This window comes from Balaenoptera physalus (assembly GCF_965194825.1).
Source record: "Balaenoptera physalus genome assembly, chromosome: 6".
NCBI lineage: Eukaryota > Metazoa > Chordata > Mammalia > Artiodactyla > Balaenopteridae > Balaenoptera > Balaenoptera physalus.
This window is the reverse complement of record NC_138885.1, coordinates 122172813-122192207: the sequence shown is the minus strand read 5'-3', so window position 1 is coordinate 122192207 and position 19395 is coordinate 122172813. Positions and strand designations below refer to the sequence as shown.

General features: G+C 41.2%; 1 protein-coding gene across 2 annotated transcripts in view; it reads left to right on the top strand.

The window, feature by feature from the left end:
• Positions 1-19395, top strand: part of EPHA4 (EPH receptor A4) — a 217227-nt gene that overhangs the window by 139667 nt on the left and 58165 nt on the right. The window contains exon 18 of one of the 2 annotated variants that reach the window (XM_082466376.1): positions 809-10510. The gene's annotated coding sequence lies outside the window, so the exon portion shown is untranslated. Of the gene's footprint in view, positions 1-808; positions 10511-19395 lie in introns of those variants that run through there. The other variant, XM_082466377.1, reaches the window with a different exon arrangement.

Here is a 19395-nt window from a genome sequence, read left to right as displayed (position 1 = left end):
TTATTTGATGAATGAGAGGACAATGGTTCCATTGCATTGTGCCAACCTTGTTGGAATCTAGGCTGATGGGGCGTCTGCGACTGTCTCTTGGTGGACTTCAGTCCCCAAGACCTCCCTCACTGTGCCCATGGCCCCGGGTTCCCTCTCTCTTCCTATTATGTGCAGATTGCATGGATCCTTTACTAATTAGATACTCCCATTCGCTAGAAGTTACTTTCTCTTTACGAAAAACATCCAATGCTTTTTATTTCGTAGCTGGCATTTTTTCAATCATATTGTTGAATATTGGTGGATTGGGATGTTTCCAGATGTGTCCCTAAAATACACAGTTTCCCTCTTTGGAACAACTGACTTTTTAGAGGAGTACAATTTGCATCCTTTCAGCAGCTCTAAGCCCTTCTTGCACAAATGAACCATAACAGTTCAGAATTTTTATTTCAAAGAAAGGCTGTTTCCATAGTGGGTAAAGCTTGGCTGTACACTCAGACTGTATGGATTCTAATCCCAGCTCTGCTACTTCAGAACGTACGAACACAAGCAGGTTTTTTAACCTCTCTACGTTTCCATATCCTCATCCATATAATAGGGATACGAATAGCATCTTACTCTGAGTTATAATAATGAAGCTGTTAATAAACATTTTTATTATTATAGTTATCATTTTTTCAGAGGAGGAAAGTAAGAATTTATGATCTTCTCCCTGGACTCCTTACCGAGCCATCCTGCCTTCTCTGTACTTATACGGCTTGACAACTGGCTGGCGAGATAGGTTGATGTTTTGTCTGAAGTCTTGTTCTTTTCTCTACAGGGAGTACATTCTGCTATCTTGGCCTCACAGCCCTTCCTTTTGATTACAAAGCCCACAGAAGCAAACAGAACACACCCTCCTCAGTTCCTCCTAAACGTGTTTCTTCTGCTTCTACTATGCCAGTTCTGGAGCAAAGACGCTGATGAAACAACACTCATTCCTGAAAAGAATACATTTCTGACTTTCAAATCCCCTTTCCCGGTGAAAGAAATGGCAAACGTTCAAGCTTCAGCATCTGCTCTCCAATTGCACTGAGGAATGTCCTGTCTGGCAGCACCAGCTCTGCAGAGCCCCTGTTCCCCAACTCCTTTGGTTTTATTTATATGTATTTCCATATCTCATTTCTGTATGTCCCTGCTGCATTGGTGTGGCAGCAAGTGACCGAAGGCTACAGGTTTTACCATGGACACCAGGTCCGGTGCCACCACACAAAACAAAGCCAGTTCCCGTGAGCTGCCTACGATATGCATTGCTGAAGTAACGTTTTACCCAGGGTGTGCCATCGCAGTGATATAAATATATTTTTTTCCTAGACTAAATATGAGCTGACTATCTCTTTTGATGTGTGTACATAGGTGTGTGTGTGTGTGTACGCGTGCGTACGTGTGTGTGAGTATATAACCTCATGCTTAGAACTGCCTGTGAATGTTGCGGAATGCTACACGTGGAGAGGTCTGGTTTGCCACCAGTTCTGAGAGGAAGAGCCACGTGAGATAGCGGGCCTGGAAACCGTGCCCCATCCCCTTAGAAGGACAACCCGGAAGTGTTAAATGTCCCGTATCTATAAGTGTATTTTGTAGCAGCCACGCTAACCTTAGTAAGTCATCCTACAGCTTTGGACAGAGGCATTTTCACCTTAGCGGTGGAGTGATTTTAGAATATAAATCCATTCAGGTGACAGCCCATCATCAAAATCACGAATTCTGATTGAACTCCTCATCTGGATCACCAGTTCCTTGGTGGAGGGAGAGAAGGGGATGGAATTTGTCTAGTAACCCCAAATGGAATACAAGTAGCCTTTGTTTTCCTGCATAAATGGACGTGTTGAATGCGAACAAATATATGCAATTCATATACTTTCGGAGATGAACGTAGACGCGTGTGTCGGCTTTCAGATGATGTGTCCTGGATTAATACTTTGTCTCCCAATATCACAGAAAAATACATACCAGTGACTCTTGAGGTTATCATAGTAGGGATGAAATGGCCTCAAGCAACTTCAGGTTCCCAGTTTACACGGAAAGTTCGACTGTTATGAATATGCAGCTAACTTCTGTGACCGTCAAAAGTGCATCAGCCTTCTGGAATCTGAGGTCCAGTGTGTGAAGATTCAGTTTTGATCTGATAATGTATACCAAAATCCAGCCAACATACTGCCATTTTTCATAATCGGAGTGGCTGCCTTGCTTATTCTAAGCTATGGTTGCAGAAACTGTGGCCATTTATATAAGCTATAACATCAAATCAGGGAAAAATGGGGGAAAAAAAAAAAGATTCCAAACCTTATATTGTTGGATAAGTAGAGAAAATCATCAATAAATATTTATTACATTCTGACAGGGTGTATGGCATTGTATTCTCATAACTATGCCAGAGTGACAAAGTTAATTCACCCCTTTTTGGGGACTTTAATATATTTTTAAAGGGATGTGCCTATGCATTGATGCCTGAAAAAATATGTATAAAGAAATGAGGTTGAATCTCTGAGTGGGTTTTCTTTCCCCGGAGGTCAGGGCAGGAGACCAACTTCAGGTGCTGTATCCAGCCCCAAGAATGGATCCTGCCCTAGTGAGCTCAGATGCTAAGTCATGCTCAGATGCTAAATCCTTAGGCAGCATTAAGCTGTCCCCCTGCACCAAATCAAGTAGCTTCACCATGTGTTCGCTGGCCCCAAATTATTTTTAACAATCTTAAGAATGAAATGTTTTGGTGTGTTTTCAAAAGTTATTTTAAAGAAAAGTTATGCTCACTACACTGCTGGTGTGTGTTTTTGAGACCTCTTGTATTCAATCTGTGAAGGATATGTGTATTAATCCATACACACTTATAGCCTCAATATTTGTCTGAAGACACTTAAATTCTGACAAGTAAAAGAAAGTTCTAGAAGCAATATTTTCACTTCTTTAACATTCTCCAAACAACATCAAGCATTGGTACACACTGAAGAGTGCATTTATTTTTTGTATCACTCCAAGCATGTTGGAATATGCAAGGACTGTGGTTAAAATTAGAATGTATAAGGCGTATTATAATTTAGTTCATACTGAAGAAGAAATTAACAGAACAATGCTTGGTTCAGACATGTTCCAAAATTTGAGCAATCTCTTGAGTTAGACATAGAGATTTTTCTATTTTGTTTTAATTTGTCAAGGTATTTTTCTTCCCTTCATGAACTTTAGGTACACATAACTTATGTCATTTATTTATGGTCTTTTATACCTAGTTTGTAAAATTGTAAAATAGCAAACTAAATGCAAAGAGTTTGCATTTGAAAATAATAAAGTAGTTGCCGTATACAAACGTGGAATCTAGTTGTCTCTTTTCAACAACTTTTGCCACATGCATGGTGTTTCTAAATTAATTAATCGCTTGTTGTCATTTGGTTAGAACACAATATCTTCAATTCTAATTGAGTGTGCTTATTTAGAGAATAAAAAGCGTCGATTTCTAGATGGTCCTCGCCCTTGAGAACAACGTATTAGCAAATCTAACTTAGATTCCGTGAGATCCTGTATCCCACTGTAATTAAGACTGAACTTTGGTTAGAATTCAGTCTCCACCTCTTACTCATCATACAATCTAGGGCAAGTTTCTTAATTTCCCTGTGCCCATTTCTTTGTAGAATGGCAATTACAATGCCAAGAGCTTTTATGAAGACTATATTAAAGTGTTAGCACAATGTCTAGCATCTAGCCAGAACTCAACAAACAGTAGCTCTTCTGAGGATACAAGCTGTCTTTAACATTCCCAATTCTACACCCGCTCTAACACCATTGCTACTGATCCAAGTGGCTAGCTACGCGTTCCTACCATGAGCTTTTAATCCAGCATCCGTGGACCCTTGACGATACACCGCTGGAGCTCCAAGGGGTCGAAAAGTTTTCCTAAAACATGGTGCAGTTGTTAATGATTATATGTGTGGTTTGATGGGGAGAAAGTTCGTAAATTTTATCAAATCTTAAATTGGTGTAGGATACGAAAATATTAAAGGCCACAGTTTTAAGAATGGATGCTCTCCACATATTTCATTCAATAAACTACCATTGGCTAAGCCCTTGTTAATTGGAAATCAGACTCGAAGACTTACTAATAAATTAAAGCACTTAAGTGCAGCTAGCTTCAGAGAGTGAGGCATGCCTTTTAGTGTTATCAGGGACATTTTAAAACATGGGCCTTGAAATGAAAAGAATCTGGGTTACGTCTGGTTATTTCGTGTTTATTTCTTACTGAAACACCTCTCTAGAATCAGCTATATTGATATGTAGAGTAGTTGACAACGTATTTGTGATTGGAAAGAGACTAGGCTTGACATTTTCTCCCCGACTTGTTCAGCAAGATGGAAAAGCAACTGTGATTCTCCAGAAAAATAACCAATAGAAGATGTATCTCTATCTCTATATGGAGATATAAAGATATAAGTATATAAAGACACTCTTTATGAGGAAATGGCTCACAAAATTTTGGAGAATGAAAAGTTCCACAGTCTGCAAATTGGATACCCAGGAAGGCCAGAGGTGTAATTCAGCCCAAGTCCAAAGGCCTGAGAACCAGTCAAGCCAATGGTGTAAATCCTTATCCAAGGGCAGGAGAAAATGAGATGAAATGTCTCAGCTCAAACAGTGAGGCAGGGAAAAAGGGGCGGGGTGGGGATTCCTCCATCTATGTCCTAACATACTGGATGATGCCGACCCACAGTGAGGAGGGCAATCTACTGAGTCCACTGATTCAAATGCTAATCTCAACTGAAAACACCCTCACAGGCACACCCAGAAATGATGTTTAACCTGGGCACCCTGGCCTATCAGTTTGACACATAAAATTAACCATCTCATTGTCGGTATTTTCCCCTACATTTTCTAGAATGAGCTGGTAGAGTAGTGTCAAAATTGCCATATGTAATCTTAATAATTATGAGATTGATTTCAGTGTAGTGCAAGCTAGCTTCTGACCCTATATTCTCAGCGGTGAAAACACTAAAGTTTTATTTCCAGCTCACATCACAGCCTGGAGAAGATTCAGAGGATCTGCCTGGCAACTTTCCAAACAGTGACTCAGGAATCCAAGCTCTTCCCCTCCTGTGAGGCTGCCACGTGTGGTGTCCAAGGCAACATGTAAAGGGAAGAGAATGTGGAAGATTGTCTTGAGGCTTTAAGGCCAGGCTTGGAAAGGGCTTATATTCCTACTTCCCTTCTTCATTGACCAGAACCCAATCATATGGGCCTAACCTGTTTGGAGGCTGGGAAGTGTGCACAGGAAAAAGAACTAAAATGATTATAGTTGTTAGCCAGGCTCTATCACAAGTACAGCAGCCCCATGCACCTAGGGGAGGTCAGGGAAAGCTTCCTGTAGAAGTGAAGTGCATCTGTAAGCTTTGCCTGACCTCCCATAAGCGTGTCCCATGGTCATTTCCCAGAGATGCAGACAAGCATGAGCAGACTTGTTACAACATTTGCATTCTCACCCTTGTCTACCTAGATGCTTTAGGGATTGCATTTTCCTTTCTGCATCACAGATCTCTACGCTTTGGCTACACACAACCTTCGGTTTATACACAAAAGTACCTGCCTCTTAGGGTTTAAATTGCCTTAGCCACTCAGTTTCCCTAGGAGGAAAGGGGGGTGGGAAGCATAGAATAAATCCTAATCCAAACAACAGATTTGAAGTGTTATTTTTTCCTCCAAATAAAGATACAACTAGAGTGTGTAAAACCACACCACCTTAACCCCTTGATGCCTGTCAGATGGACATGACCCTGAAGACTTATTCTGAGACATCTTAAGAATTAGAGATAAAGTGCAGGCTTAGAGGATTTCATTCCTTTAAACATTTGTGAACACTTAACTGCATGCCAGCCATGTACTAAACTCTGTTTATTTAAATACAATAAATATGACAGAAGCACTCTTACGCCCATTTTATAGATGAAAACACTAAGGCATAAGTTGATTAGACAGCTAGTCCAAGGCCACCTTGCTAATAAGGGTTGGAATTTGGGATTTAAAGACAAGTAGTTGGACTCCAGAGATTGCTTGTCGCCTCTACTCCCACTGCCATACCATGTGATGAACCCGGGTTGCTCCCTTCTATCTTACTAATCAATTTGTCCGATGGGTATGTTCCAGTTTGATATGATGTTACGTGCCATTGTGAGCAGTATATCCGTCGGTGCATTCTTCCCTAAACACCACTTGCCTATTCTGGTGCCAGATGGCTTACTTTTGACAGATTTGTCATGTTAATTATTTTTGATAAACTCTAGTGAAACAAACTATACCTTAAGCACAATGTTCACCTACACACTTTGTTTTGTGAGAATTAATTTTCAAAGTCTACTTTTCACTAAAAGCAGAGTGTAAGCTATTATTGCTAAGATACCACCTGTGATATATAGTGGGGGAGGAAGTGGTGATTTTCTTTAATTATCATTTTCATGTTCTAAGCATAAAAACCATGGACAGCATTTCTCAAATGTCATTCTTCATTTGATGATGACCTGTGACAAAGAAGCTAGTTATTAACCAAATAGAAAAAAAAGATGGGTCCAAAGACGAGAGAAAAATTAACCGAAGTAAAGGCTGAGCATGATGGAATAAAAAAGTGCACAGATTTGATGTGGACCCTGCCTTGGCTACTCACTACCTGTGTGACCTTGGGCAAATCACTTAACTGCCCTGAAACTCAGTTTACTCATCTTTAAAATGGGAGCCTACTTTGTCAGGGTCTTGTGAGAATTCAGAGTCATCAATTCTAAGGAAAGCCAGAGCTGCAAATATGGATGTCTACATAGGCCAGTTAGACCACGTGAATACGCCATGTTGTCCAAATGTGACACAATAGAGAGTAGGTATTTAGATAAAACATTAGGTTGATAAGATGTTAATGAGTATTATTAAATAGATGGTAAGTTGGGGCCAGAAGGTTTGTATGGTCAAATAAGATTGGAAAACAGTGATACATTTCACTACTCCTTTTTGGAGATTCATAAAACATTTTAATACATTAATACATTAAAGGCTCTGAGAAGTCCTGTGGGAAAGGAACCAATTTTGCTACTTTAACTGAGCATTTTCCAAGTACATTTGATAATGAAACCCTTTTAACATCTCCACAGAATGAAAGTTCTCTGCAACACAATTTGGACATCTATTCTCTGGGGATTCAGATGAGAAAACTGAAGGAGGGAGAGGCCCACAGATGCACCCCACATTGCACAACTCTGATGTCCTGTTGCTTGACTCCCAGCCCATGGTGCATCTACCTCCACACCCCAAGGCAGAGTCCAAGGACTTACCTGGATTTGCAGCTGCATGGAGATTTGTCTTTTGTTCATTGGTGGTCTAGGGGCTGCAATGAACGGGCTGGGGTAGAGCGTGTGATGCAGGAGCATAGGTTGGAGAGATTGTGCTACTGGAAAGTGTGACTGTTGAGTCCTGATTTCGGAACCCATATAGGAGGTTTTAAGTCATGAAATGACCAGTGTGAAGCAGTCATGACCTGGGCTTAATGTCTGAATTCTCCTAGTCATAGTAAAGAACCAAATGGATTTTGACAATGAAAAAATGTACCACACACTTAAATCAACAACCTAATTAAGACTCGTAGCTATATTATGGGCTTTGGCCTCAATGATTTTACCCTTTCCCTTTGGAGGAAGTGCCTTGAGCCATTGACTGCTCCCAGTTGAATGGGTAATAGACCCCTGACATATCTTGTTTCAGGCAATCGCCCTAGATATAATTCTTTGTTTACAGCACTGCTGTGGAAAACTTGATGAATGCTTAGAAGAAAATAGAATTAGGACCTAAGGACCTAGTTAAAATCAACTTAGTAGAACATAGACGTTGCTTTGTGTAGAGCTGGAAAAGATAGCCATGAGAGAAAGTGTCTTTAACATGCATCCAGAGAAACTATATATTATACCCATAATATGTACGAGGTAATTACGGCTTAGTAATCTGCAGTGTATCACTACCTAGCAATCAGATTGACGTATTCTAATGAGACCCATGTTGTTTGTAATCAGACTGGCATTGCTTATTCAGATCTCTGTTCCATAAGATGCACTTTTAAATGGCTCAGATTGCACCAGATGCTATAAGAAATAGCATTCTATTTTATTCCATTACCAGCATTTTTCCCTCTTTCAATTAGCATAATTTAAAATCAGCCAGAGGCAAATGTGAGGGGCTGGAAAGTTGCAAAGAAGTTCAGGAACAACTTGATAGAAAAAGGCAAGAAGACACACATGCACAATTTTTTATATGGGCAAGAGAACATTACAATTAATAGAGTTTTTATTCTTTAAATTGCCCAGAATTTATTTCCATGACTTATTGAAATATTAGAATCTCTCAGGGGTCTAATTGCCCTGTAGGTTCTTCTTGCTTATGCATTATCTTGTGGATGACATAATAGAATCACCACATCATTTACTATTCAGTTAAAATTTAATTGAGTTCATCTTTTTTTCCCCCTCGAAATGGTCAGGAACTTGGACAATCAAAACAAATTCTCGTTTGTAAAATGAGAAGATCCTTGTAAATTGCCTCTTTAAAGCTTAGGTCCTGGCTGTTTATAAAATATCTGATGTTAAAACCTGAGCTAACGTAATACACATTTTTCCCTGATATAATCTGCCATGATGCTAGAAACAGTGCTTTTTAGATACATTTTAAAAATAAGGATTAGCATCTGATATTGGGAGACTACATTTCCAATGATTTGTCTCCCCAGGATTTTTGCATCATCCTAGCAATAAGGTATAAACTCCCCAGGCTGTGTCTTGGGCTTTTGCTGGTAGCTCAACCAGAATTCACTCCCCCTTGGTTCTCTTCCTAATAGCACCTAACTTGACCACACATGTCCTCTCTTTATGTCATTTGAGTGGGACTGACCCATCCCCAGCTATAGTTACCCTAGTGGGTCTGAATCACAATAAACCCTTGACACAAGGATTGGTTCAGAGGAGGTCCAATCAAAGTGAAACTTGAGACTCCTTTTCCATAGGGTGGGAAACCATCTTTCTGAAGCCCTATGCCACTCCTGCATGAACAAAATGTACCATTTCCTCTGGCAGCCATTCTGGGATCATGAGAAAAGTCACCTTCGGTATGAAAGTGACACACATAGGTGAAAAGAATCTCAAAGAAACAGAGCTGGAGCCAATGGTCTCCTGGAGCCGGCTAGCACCAACCAGCTCGCGAGAGCCGGTTGGTAAATTTTCAGGAAACTTGTGAGCCGGTCAACATGTTGGTAGCTTAAAATTGGCCACAGTGGAAGTATTCACACCACGGAAATCTGCAAACACTAAAACTCAGGGTTGCTGCTTCTTTTTCTCCTTCCCCTTTTCCTCCTCTTTCTTTTTCCTCTTCCTCCTCCACGCTTCCAGATCTGGTTGTTAAACATTTACTAGCTTTCCACTGGTTGGCCCTCCGACTGAATCATGCCTGAAGCCTTGGCTCACTCCTGCACTTTTCATATCAGAAGTCTAGAAAGTCTCCCCTTATTGTTATGTCAGTTTGACCCAGATGATTTTCGGTTACTATTAAACAAAGGCATATCCTCCGTGACCTGCAAAGTTCTCCGTGATCACAAGAGCTAATATTTATGGAACCTGTACTAAGGACCAAGAACTGTGCAAAGTGCAAATTTACTTTAGCTCAAATAAAACATCCAGGTCTACACAAAAAGGTACTTTTATTATTTCTGATTCACACATGAAGAAACTAAGCCTCAGGGTACAAGCACCACTTATCCAAGTTTCAAAAAGACCTACTACAGTTTTCTCAAACTACAGTAGTTTGAGACTACTACAGTTTTCCAAATGCACCAAGCGTTTTCATGCCTTAGTGCCTCCCCTGTGCTGTCTATTCTTTTTATAGACCACGTCCACCTGGTTAATGCCTATCATCCTTCAAGATCCTGAGTCAGTGCCTCACAGAGGTCTTCTTCATCCTTAGTCTGAGCCGCGTGACTCCTCACATCACCTTGAGCCTACCTTGCCAACAGTGTTTTTAACAACGCCAGGTACTTATTGATTTTCTTGTTGGTTCCCCCCACTAGACCCTAAGATTAACAGATTCTTAGGAATCTTTAATTTTTCTTGTCTATATCTTCAGGCCTGCTACCATGGCTCTCCACATGGTAGCTGTTTAACTAATGCTGGTTGAATTACTTGAATGAATGAAAGAATGAAACTTTGTGATGTGTTTTTGCTGCATTGAAATTCAAGGAAAGAAGGAATCCTCTGTCATTACCCTTAATACATATTCTTGTACTAAATATGCGAATAATCATAGAGCTATCAAAACTCCTTGTCTTCATTTTTCTCATGTTCAGTATCACCATCTTTCATCATCAGGCATTGTAGGTATTGGGCAGATGGAAGAATGTGTTGAGAAGATTAGAAAGATCATTGGCTTTTGTGTCAAATAGACTGGACATGAATTCTAGCCTCACCATTCACTACCAGGGTCATCTTAGGTAACTTGCATAATTTCCTCATCTGTAAAATGGGACTGATGTCTAACATTTAAGGTTGCTGTGTGAAAGTAAATAGTTGTTAAGTGGCCAGGCACATGGTGATAGACACTTAAGAAATGGTAACTCCTTATCTTCATGCCCTACAACCTTAGTCATATAATATATATGCCCCCAGGACTATCACCTAAGATTTAGTGTCTGACCTTCATTTTCTTAGTTTGGATATTACAAACTACTACTTCATCCTACTAATACTAATTATAATCATAAATAACAATAGCTACAAGTATTATTATATATCATGGGAGACTGGAGTCTTTTTAAACTGAAAGTCTATTACTTATGGGTTTGTAAGAAGTTTCTTATTTTAGGTTTAGGCTATGATTTATCTCTAAGTCCATTTCATTTTTCTTATTAGATCTTGTGTGTGTGTGTGTCACTGAGCCTTGCTCACAAGAGATTAGAATGTGAGACCAGGCCATGGCAAGAGTGATGTGTACTTTGTCATGTTTTTGTACTTCATTTTGGAAAAACTACTTTGAAAAAAATTTTTTAAATGCTGGATGTGTCTTAGCAACTTGGACTGAGTAACTCTTCTCCTACATGTGTTGTTATCTGAGACTGAATATACCAGACTTTGGAAAATATCCCGTTGACTCTAAGGAATGTCATAGCTGAGCCATCTGGCCAGACCACACATGATGGGTGGTCATTTTGCCCTGGATGAAAGGTTAATCACTATCAATTATCCTGGAAGTAGGAAGCTCTAGGGCTGGACATGAGCTAGCCCTTGGACTGGTGGAGAGGACACTTTTCTTTTATGGGTCCCCAGGTGGGGAAGTGAAGGTTGTCCCGGACTCTAGATATGGGAGTGTTTGGAGCATTTGCAGTGGTGAGAATTAGTGGGCCCTTGTGCAAGGAGGAAGGCTGGAAGGTAGAATGGGTGTTGACCTAATAAGCGGAGCTAAGGTAGATTTTGGGCATGTGGGATGCTAGCAGTTGTGACTTATTCCCTGTAACCCTAAACCTCAGTTGAGAGTAAATCACATCTTCCCTAATCATTTCCCGGTTGTAATGTGGGGAATTGGGTTCAGCAGTAAGCTCATGATCAAATCGGGGAGGAGCAGTGGGGGGCCTGTGGTCAAAAGTAGCTGCCCAGAAGGGAAGTGCTATCATGAGGACTGTCAGCAGCACAGGAGAAGATGCAAGGGGAGGAAGCTGACAGATTTGTTCTAGACCACGTGGAAGGCAGGATGCTGGGAAATACCCAGAAAACTCTGAGGAGGTTTTCTGTGCCAGGAGTTAGCTGTAAGGGGTTCAGATCATAATAGTCTGGGCCTGAAAAGAAGATGCAACATCATTTTGTAGCCACAGGCAGGTGAGGCTGATGACTTATGAGTTATACGTAGATTTCTTATTTAATTTCCACACAACCAGGTTGCAAGTATTATTACTCCCATTTTACAGCTATAATACCAAGAATTAAATTCAGGTTTTAACTACTTATGAAATGGCCACACTGAGATTTGTGCCGTATCCATCTGCCACCGAAGATGATGTTCTTCCTATAAGACCATCATGCCTGCCTGCTGAAGGAGTGAAATAGAAGTGAAGAGAAATGTGGCTCACTGGTTAATTTCCTGTGGTATTTCCACAAAGCAAACTTGAGAAAGTATTGCTTTCCATCTGTTTCAGCCATTCTTTTGGTATAAATTGCCTATCATTATTATCTGTCCAAATATCTTGATGGAGGAGTGGGGTGTAGGGGAAATTTGTAATTTTCGTAAGAACCAGTAACATTTCACTTCTTAAGTAAGACTTTTTTTTTTTTAAACATCTTTATTGAAGTATAATTGCCTTACAATGGTGTGTTAGCTTCTGCTTTATAACAAAGTGAATCAGTTATACATATACAATATGTTCCCATTTCTCTTCCCTCTTGCATCTCCCTCCCTCCCACCCTCCCCATCCCACCCCTCTAGGTGGTCACAAAGCACCGAGCTGATCTCCCTGTGCTATGCGGCTGCTTCCCACTAGCTATCTATTTTACATTTGGTAGTGTATATATGTCCATGACACTCTCTTACCCTGTCACATCTCACCCCACCCCCTCCCCATATCCTCAAGTCCATTCTCTAGTAGGTCTGTGTCTTTATTCCCATCTTGCCACTAGGTTCTTCACGGCTTTTTTTTTTTTTTCCTTAGATTCCGTATATATGTGTTAGCATACTGTATTTGTTTTTCTCTTTCTGACTTACTTCACTCTGTATGACTGACTCTAACTCCATCCACCTCATTACAAATACCTCCATTTCATTTCTTTTTATGGCTGAGTAATATTCCATTGTATATATGTGCCACATCTTCTTTATCCATTCATCTGTCGATGGACATTTAGGTTGCTTCCATGTCCTGGCTATTGTAAATAGAGCTGCAATGAACATTTTGGTACATGACTCTTTTTGAACTATGGTTTTCTCAGGGTATATGCCCAGTAGTGGGATTGCTGGGTCGTATGGTAGTTCTATTTGTAGTTTTTTAAGGAACCTCCATACTGTTCTCCATAGTGGCTGTATCAATTTACATTCCCACCAACAGTGCAAGAGTGTTCCCTTTCCTCCACACCCTCTCCAGCATTTATTGTTTCTAGATTTTTTGATGATGGCCATCCTGACCGGTGTGAGATGATATCTCATTGTAGTTTTGATTTGCATTTCTCTAATGATTAATGATGTTGAGCATTCTTTCATGTGTCTGTAGGCCATCTGTATATCTTCTTTGGAGAAATGTCTATTTAGGTCTTCTGCCCATTTTTGGATTGGGTTGTTCGTTTTTTTGTTATTGAGCTGTATGAGCTGCATGAGCTGCTTGTAAATCTTGGAGATTAATCCTTTGTCAGTTGCTTCATTTGCAAATATTTTCTCCCATTCTGAGGGTTGTCTTTTGGTCTTGTTTATGGTTTCCTTTGCTGTGCAAAAGCTTTTAAGTTTCATTAGGTCCCATTTGTTTATTTGGGTTCTTATTTCCATTTCTCTGGGAGCTGGGTCAAAAAGAATCCTGCTGTGATGTATGTCATAGAGTGTTCTGCCTATGTTTTCCTCTAAGACTTTGATAGTGTTTGGCCTTACATTTAGGTCTTTAATCCATTTTGAGTTTATTTTTGTGCATGGTGTCAGGGAGTGTTCTATTTTCATACTTTTACATGTATCTGTCCAATTTTCCCAGCACCACTTATTGAAGAGGCTGTCTTTTCTCCACTGTATATTCCTGCCTCCTTTATCAAAGATAAGGTGACCATATGTGTGTGGGTTTATCTCTGGGCTTTCTATCCTGTTCCATTGATCTATATTTCTGTTTTTGTGCCAGTACCAAACTGTCTTGATTACTGTAGCTTTGTAATATAGTCTGAAGTCAGGGAGCCTGATTCCCCCAGCTCCATTTTTCGTTCTCAAGATTGCTTTGGCTATTCGGGGTCTTTTGTGTTTCCATACAAATTGTGAAATTTTTTGTTCTAGTTCTGTGAAAAATGCCAGTGGTAGCTTGATAGGGATTGCATTGAATCTGTAGATTGCTTTGGGTAGTAGAGTCATTTTCACAATGTTGATTCTTCCAATCCAGGAACATGGTATATCTCTCCATCTATTTGTATCATCTTTAATTTCTTTCATCAGTGTCTTATAATTTTCTGCATACAGGTCTTTTGTCTCCTTAGGTAGGTTTATTCCTAGATATTTTATTCTTTTTGTTGCAATGGTAAACGGGAGTGTTTTCTTAATTTCACTTTCAGATTTTTCGTCATTAGTGTATAGAAATGCAAGAGATTTCTGTGCATTAATTTTGTATCCTGCTACTTTACCAAATTCATTGATTAGCTCTAGGAGTTTTCTGGTAGCATCTTTAGGATTCTTTATGTATAGTATCATGTCATCTGCAAATAGTGACAGCTTTACTTCTTCTTTTCCGATTTGGATTCCTTTTATTTCTTTGTCTTCTCTGATTGCTGTGGCTAACACTTCCCAAACTATGTTGAATAATAGTGGTGAGAGTGGGCAACCTTGTCTTGTTCCTGATCTTAGTGGAAATGGTTTCAGTTTTTCACCATTGAGGACAATGTTGGCTGTGGGTTTGTCATATATGGCCTTTATTATGTTGAGGAAAGTTCCCTCTATGCCTACTTTCTGCAGGGCTTTTATCATAAATGGGTGTTGAATTTTGTCGAAAGCTTTCTCTGCATCTATTGAGATGATCATATGGTTTTTCTCCTTCAATTTGTTAATATGGTGTATCACATTGATTGATTTGCGTATATTGAAGAATCCTTGCATTCCTGGGATAAACCCCACTTGATCATGGTGTATGATCCTTTTAATGTGCTGTTGGATTCTGTTTGCTAGTATTTTGTTGAGGATTTTTGCATCTATGTTCATCAGTGATATTGGCCTGTAGTTTTCTTTCTTTGTGACATCTTTGTCTGGTTTTGGTATCAGGGTGATGGTGGCCTTGTAGAATGAGTTTGGGAGTGTTCCTCCCTCTGCAATATTTTGGAAGAGTTTGAGAAGGATAGGTGTTAGCTCTTCTCTAAATGTTTGATAGAATTCACCTGTGAAGCCATCTGGTCCTGGGCTCTTGTTTGTTGGAAGGTTTTTAATCACAGTTTCAATTTCAGTGCTTGTGATTGGTCTGTTCATATTTTCTATTTCTTCCTGGTTCAGTCTTGGCAGTTTGTGCATTTCTAAGAATCTGTCCATTTCTTCCAGGTTGTCCATTTTATTGGCATAGAGTTGCTTGTAGTAATCTCTCATGATCTTTTATATTTCTGCAGTGTCAGTGGTTACTTCTCCTTTTTCATTTCTAATTCTATTGATTTGAGTCTTCTCCCTTTTTCTCTTGATGAGTCTGGCTAATGGTTTATCAATTTTGTTTATCTTCTCAAAGAACCAGCTTTTAGTTTCATTGATTTTTGCTATTATTTCCTTCATTTCTTTTTCATTTATTTCTGACCTGATCTTTATGATTTCTTTCCTTCTGCTGGCTTTGGGGTTTTTTTGTTCTTCTTTCTCTAATTGCTTTAGGTGCAACGTTAGGTTGTTTATTCGAGATGTTTCCTGTTTCTTGAGGTAGGCTTGTATTGCTATAAACTTCCCTCTTAGCACTGCTTTTGCTGCGTCCCATAGGTTTTGGGTCATCGTATCTCCATTGTCATTTGTTTCTAGGTATTTTTTGATTTCCCCTTTGATTTCTTCAGTGATCACTTCGTTATTAAGCAGTGTATTGTGTAGCCTCCATGTGTTTGTATTTTTTACAGATCTTTTCCTGTAATTGATATCTAGTCTCATAGCGTTGTGGTCGGAAAAGATACTTGATACGATTTCAATTTTCTTAAATTTACCAAGGCTTGATTTGTGACCCAAGATATGATCTATCCTGGAGAATGTTCCATGAGCACTTGAATGTGTATTCTGTTGTTTTTGGGTGGAATGTCCTATAAATATCAATTAAGTCCATCTTGTTTAATGTATCATTTAAAGCTTGTGTTTCCTTATTTATTTTCATTTTGGATGATCTGTCCATTGGTGAAAGTGGGGTGTTAAAGTCCCCTACTATGATTGTGTTGCTGTCGATTTCCCCTTTTATGGCTGTTAGTATTTGCCTTATGTATTGAGGTGCTCCTATGTTGGGTGCATAAATATTTACAATTGTTATACCTTCCTCTTGGATCGATCCCTTGATCACTATATAGTGTCCTTCTTTGTCCCTTGTAATAGTCTTTATTTTAAAGTCTGTTTTGTCTGATATGAGAATTGCTACTCCAGCTTTCTTTTGATTTCCATTTGCATGGAATATCTTTTTCCATCCCCTGACTTTCAGTCTATATGTGTCTCTAGGTCTGAAGTGGGTCTCTTGTAGACAGCATATATATGGGTTTGTTTTTGTATCCATTCAGCCAGCCTGTGTCTTTTGGTGGGAGCATTTAATCTATTTACATTCAAGGTAATTATCGATATGTATGTTCCTATTCCCATTTTCTTAAATGTTTTGGGTTTGTTATTGTAGGTGTTTTCCTTCTCTTGTGTTTCTTGCCTAGAGAAGTTCCTTTAGCAGTTGTTGTAAAGCTGGTTTAGTGGTGCTGAACTCTCTCAGCTTTTGCTTGTCTGTAAAGGTTTTAATTTCTCCATCACATCTGAATGAGATCCTTGCTGGGTAGAGTAATCTTGGTTGTAGGTTTTTCTCCTTCATCACTTTAAGTATATCCTGCCACTCCCTTCTGGCTTGCAGAGTTTCTGCTGAAAGATCAGATGTTAACCTTATGGGGATTCCCTTGTGTGTTATTTGTTGTTTTTCCCTTGCTGCCTTTAATATGTTTTCCTTATATTTAATTTTTGACAGTTTGATTAATATGTGTCTTGGCGTGTTTCTCCTTGGGTTTATCCTGTATGGGACTCTCTGTGCTTCCAGGACTTGATTAACTATTTCCTTTCCCATATTAGGGAAGTTTTCAACTATAATCTCTTCAAATATTTTCTCAGTCCCTTTCTTTTTCTCTTCTTCTTCTGGGACCCCTATAATTCGAATGTTGGTGTGTTTAATGTTGTCCCAGAGGTCTCTGAGACTGTCCTCAGTTCTTTTCATCCTTTTTTCTTTATCCTGTTCTGCAGTAGTTATTTCCACCATTTTATCTTCCAGGTCACTTATCTGTTCTTCTGCCTCAGTTATTCTGCTATTGATCCCATCTAGAGTATTTTTAATTTCATTTATTGTGTTTTTCATCATTGCTTGGTTCCTCTTTAGTTCTTCTACGTCCTTGTTAAATGTTTCTTGCATTTTGTCTATTCTATTTCCCAGATTTTGGATCATCCTTACTATCATTATTCTGAATTCTTTTTCAGGTAGACTACCTATTTCCTCTTCATTTGTTAAGTCTGGTGTGTTTTGACCCTGCTCCTTCATCTGCTGTGTGTTTTTCTGTCGTCTCATTTTGCTTATCTTACTGTGTTTGGGGTCTCCTTTTCACAGGTTGCAGGTTCGTAGTTCCCGTTGTTTTTGGTATCTGTCCCCAGTGGGTAAGGTTGGTTCAGTGGGTTGTGTAGGCTTCCTGGTGGAGGGAACTAGTGCCTGAGTTCTGGTGGATGAGGCTGGATCTTGTCTTTCTGGTGGGCACGTCCACGTCTGGTGGTGTATTTTGGGGTGTCTGTGGCCTTATTATGATTTTAGGCAGCCTCTCTGCTAATGGATGGGGCTGTGTTCCTGTCTTGCTAGTTGTTTGGCATAGGGTGTTCAGCACTGTAGCTTGCTGGTCATTGAGTGATGCTGGGTCTTGATGTTGAGATGGAGATCTCTGAGAGATTTTTGCCGTTTGGTATTACGTGGAGCTGGGAGGTCTCTTGTGGACCAGTGTCCTGAAGTTGGCTCTCCCACCTCAGAGGCACGGCCCTGATGCCTGGCTGGAGCACCAAGAGCCTTTCGTCCACACGGCTCAGAGTAAAAGGGAGAAAAAATAGAAAGAAAGAAAGAAAGAGGCTATAATATAGTGAAGTAAAATAAAGCTATTATAAAGCAAAGCTATACAGACAAAATCTCACCCAGAAGCATATACATATACACTCACAAAAAAAAGGAAAAGGGGAAAAATTAATATATCCTGCTCCCAAAGTCCACCTCCTGAATTTGGGATGATTCGTTGTCTATTCAGGTATTCAACAGATGCATCACATCAAGTTGTTTGTGGAGTTTTAATCCGCTGCTTCTGAGGCTGCTCGGAGAGATTTCCCCTTCTCTTCTCTGTTCGCACAGCTCCCGGGGTTCAGCTTTGGATTTGGACCCGCCTCTGCATGTAGGTCGCCTGAGGGTGTCTGTTCCCCGCCCAGACAGGACGGGGTTAAAGGAGCAGCTGCTTCGGGGGCTCTGGCTCACTCAGGCCGCGGGGAGGGAGGCGTACGGAGGAGGCGGGGCGAGCCTGCGGCGGCAGAGGCGTCGTGACGTTGCAGCAGCCTGAGGCGCGCCGTGCGTTCTCCCGGGGAAGTTGTCCCCGGATCACGGGACGCTGGCCGTGGCGGGCTGCACAGGCTCCCGGGAGGGGCGGTGTGGAGAGTGACCTGTGCTCGCACACAGGCTTTTTGGAGGCGGCAGCAGCAGCCCCAGCGTCTCACGCCCGTCTCTGGCGTCCGCGCTGATCGCCGCGGCTCGCGCCAGTCTCTGGAGTTCGTTTAGGTGGCGCTCTGAATTCCCTCTCCTTGCGCGCCGCGAAACAAAGAGGCAAGAAAAAGTCTCTTGCCTCTTCGGCAGCTGCAGACTTTTCCCCGGACTCCCTCCCGGCTAGCTGTGGTGCGCTAACCCCTTCAGGCTGTGTTCACGCTGCCAACCCCAGTCCTCTCCCTGTGATCTGACCGAAGCTGAGCCTCAGCTCCCAGCTCCGCCCGCCCCAGCGGCTGAGCAGACAAGCCTCTCGGGCTGGTGAGTACTGCTCGGCGCCGATCCTCCGTGCGGGAATCTCTCTGCTTTTCCCTCTGCGCCCCTGTTGCTGTGGGGTCCGCGCTGGTAACCGCGGCTCGCGCCCGTCTATGGAGCTCGTTTAGGCGGCGCTCTGAATCCCCTCTCCTCGCGCACCAGAAAACAAAGAGGGAAGAAAAAGTCTCTTGCCTCTTCGGCAGCTGCAGACTTTTTCCTGGACTCCCTCCCGGCTAGCTGTGGTGCGCTAACCCCTTCAGGCTGTGTTCACACCGCCAACCCCAGTCCTCTCCCTGCGATCCAACCGAAGCGCGAGCCTCCGCTCCCAGCCCCGCCCGCCCCGGCGGTTGAGCGGAGAAGCCTCTCGGGCTGGTGAGTGCTGGTCGGCGCCGAGCCTCCGTGCGGGAATCTCTCCGCTTTGCCCTCCGCACCCCTGTGGC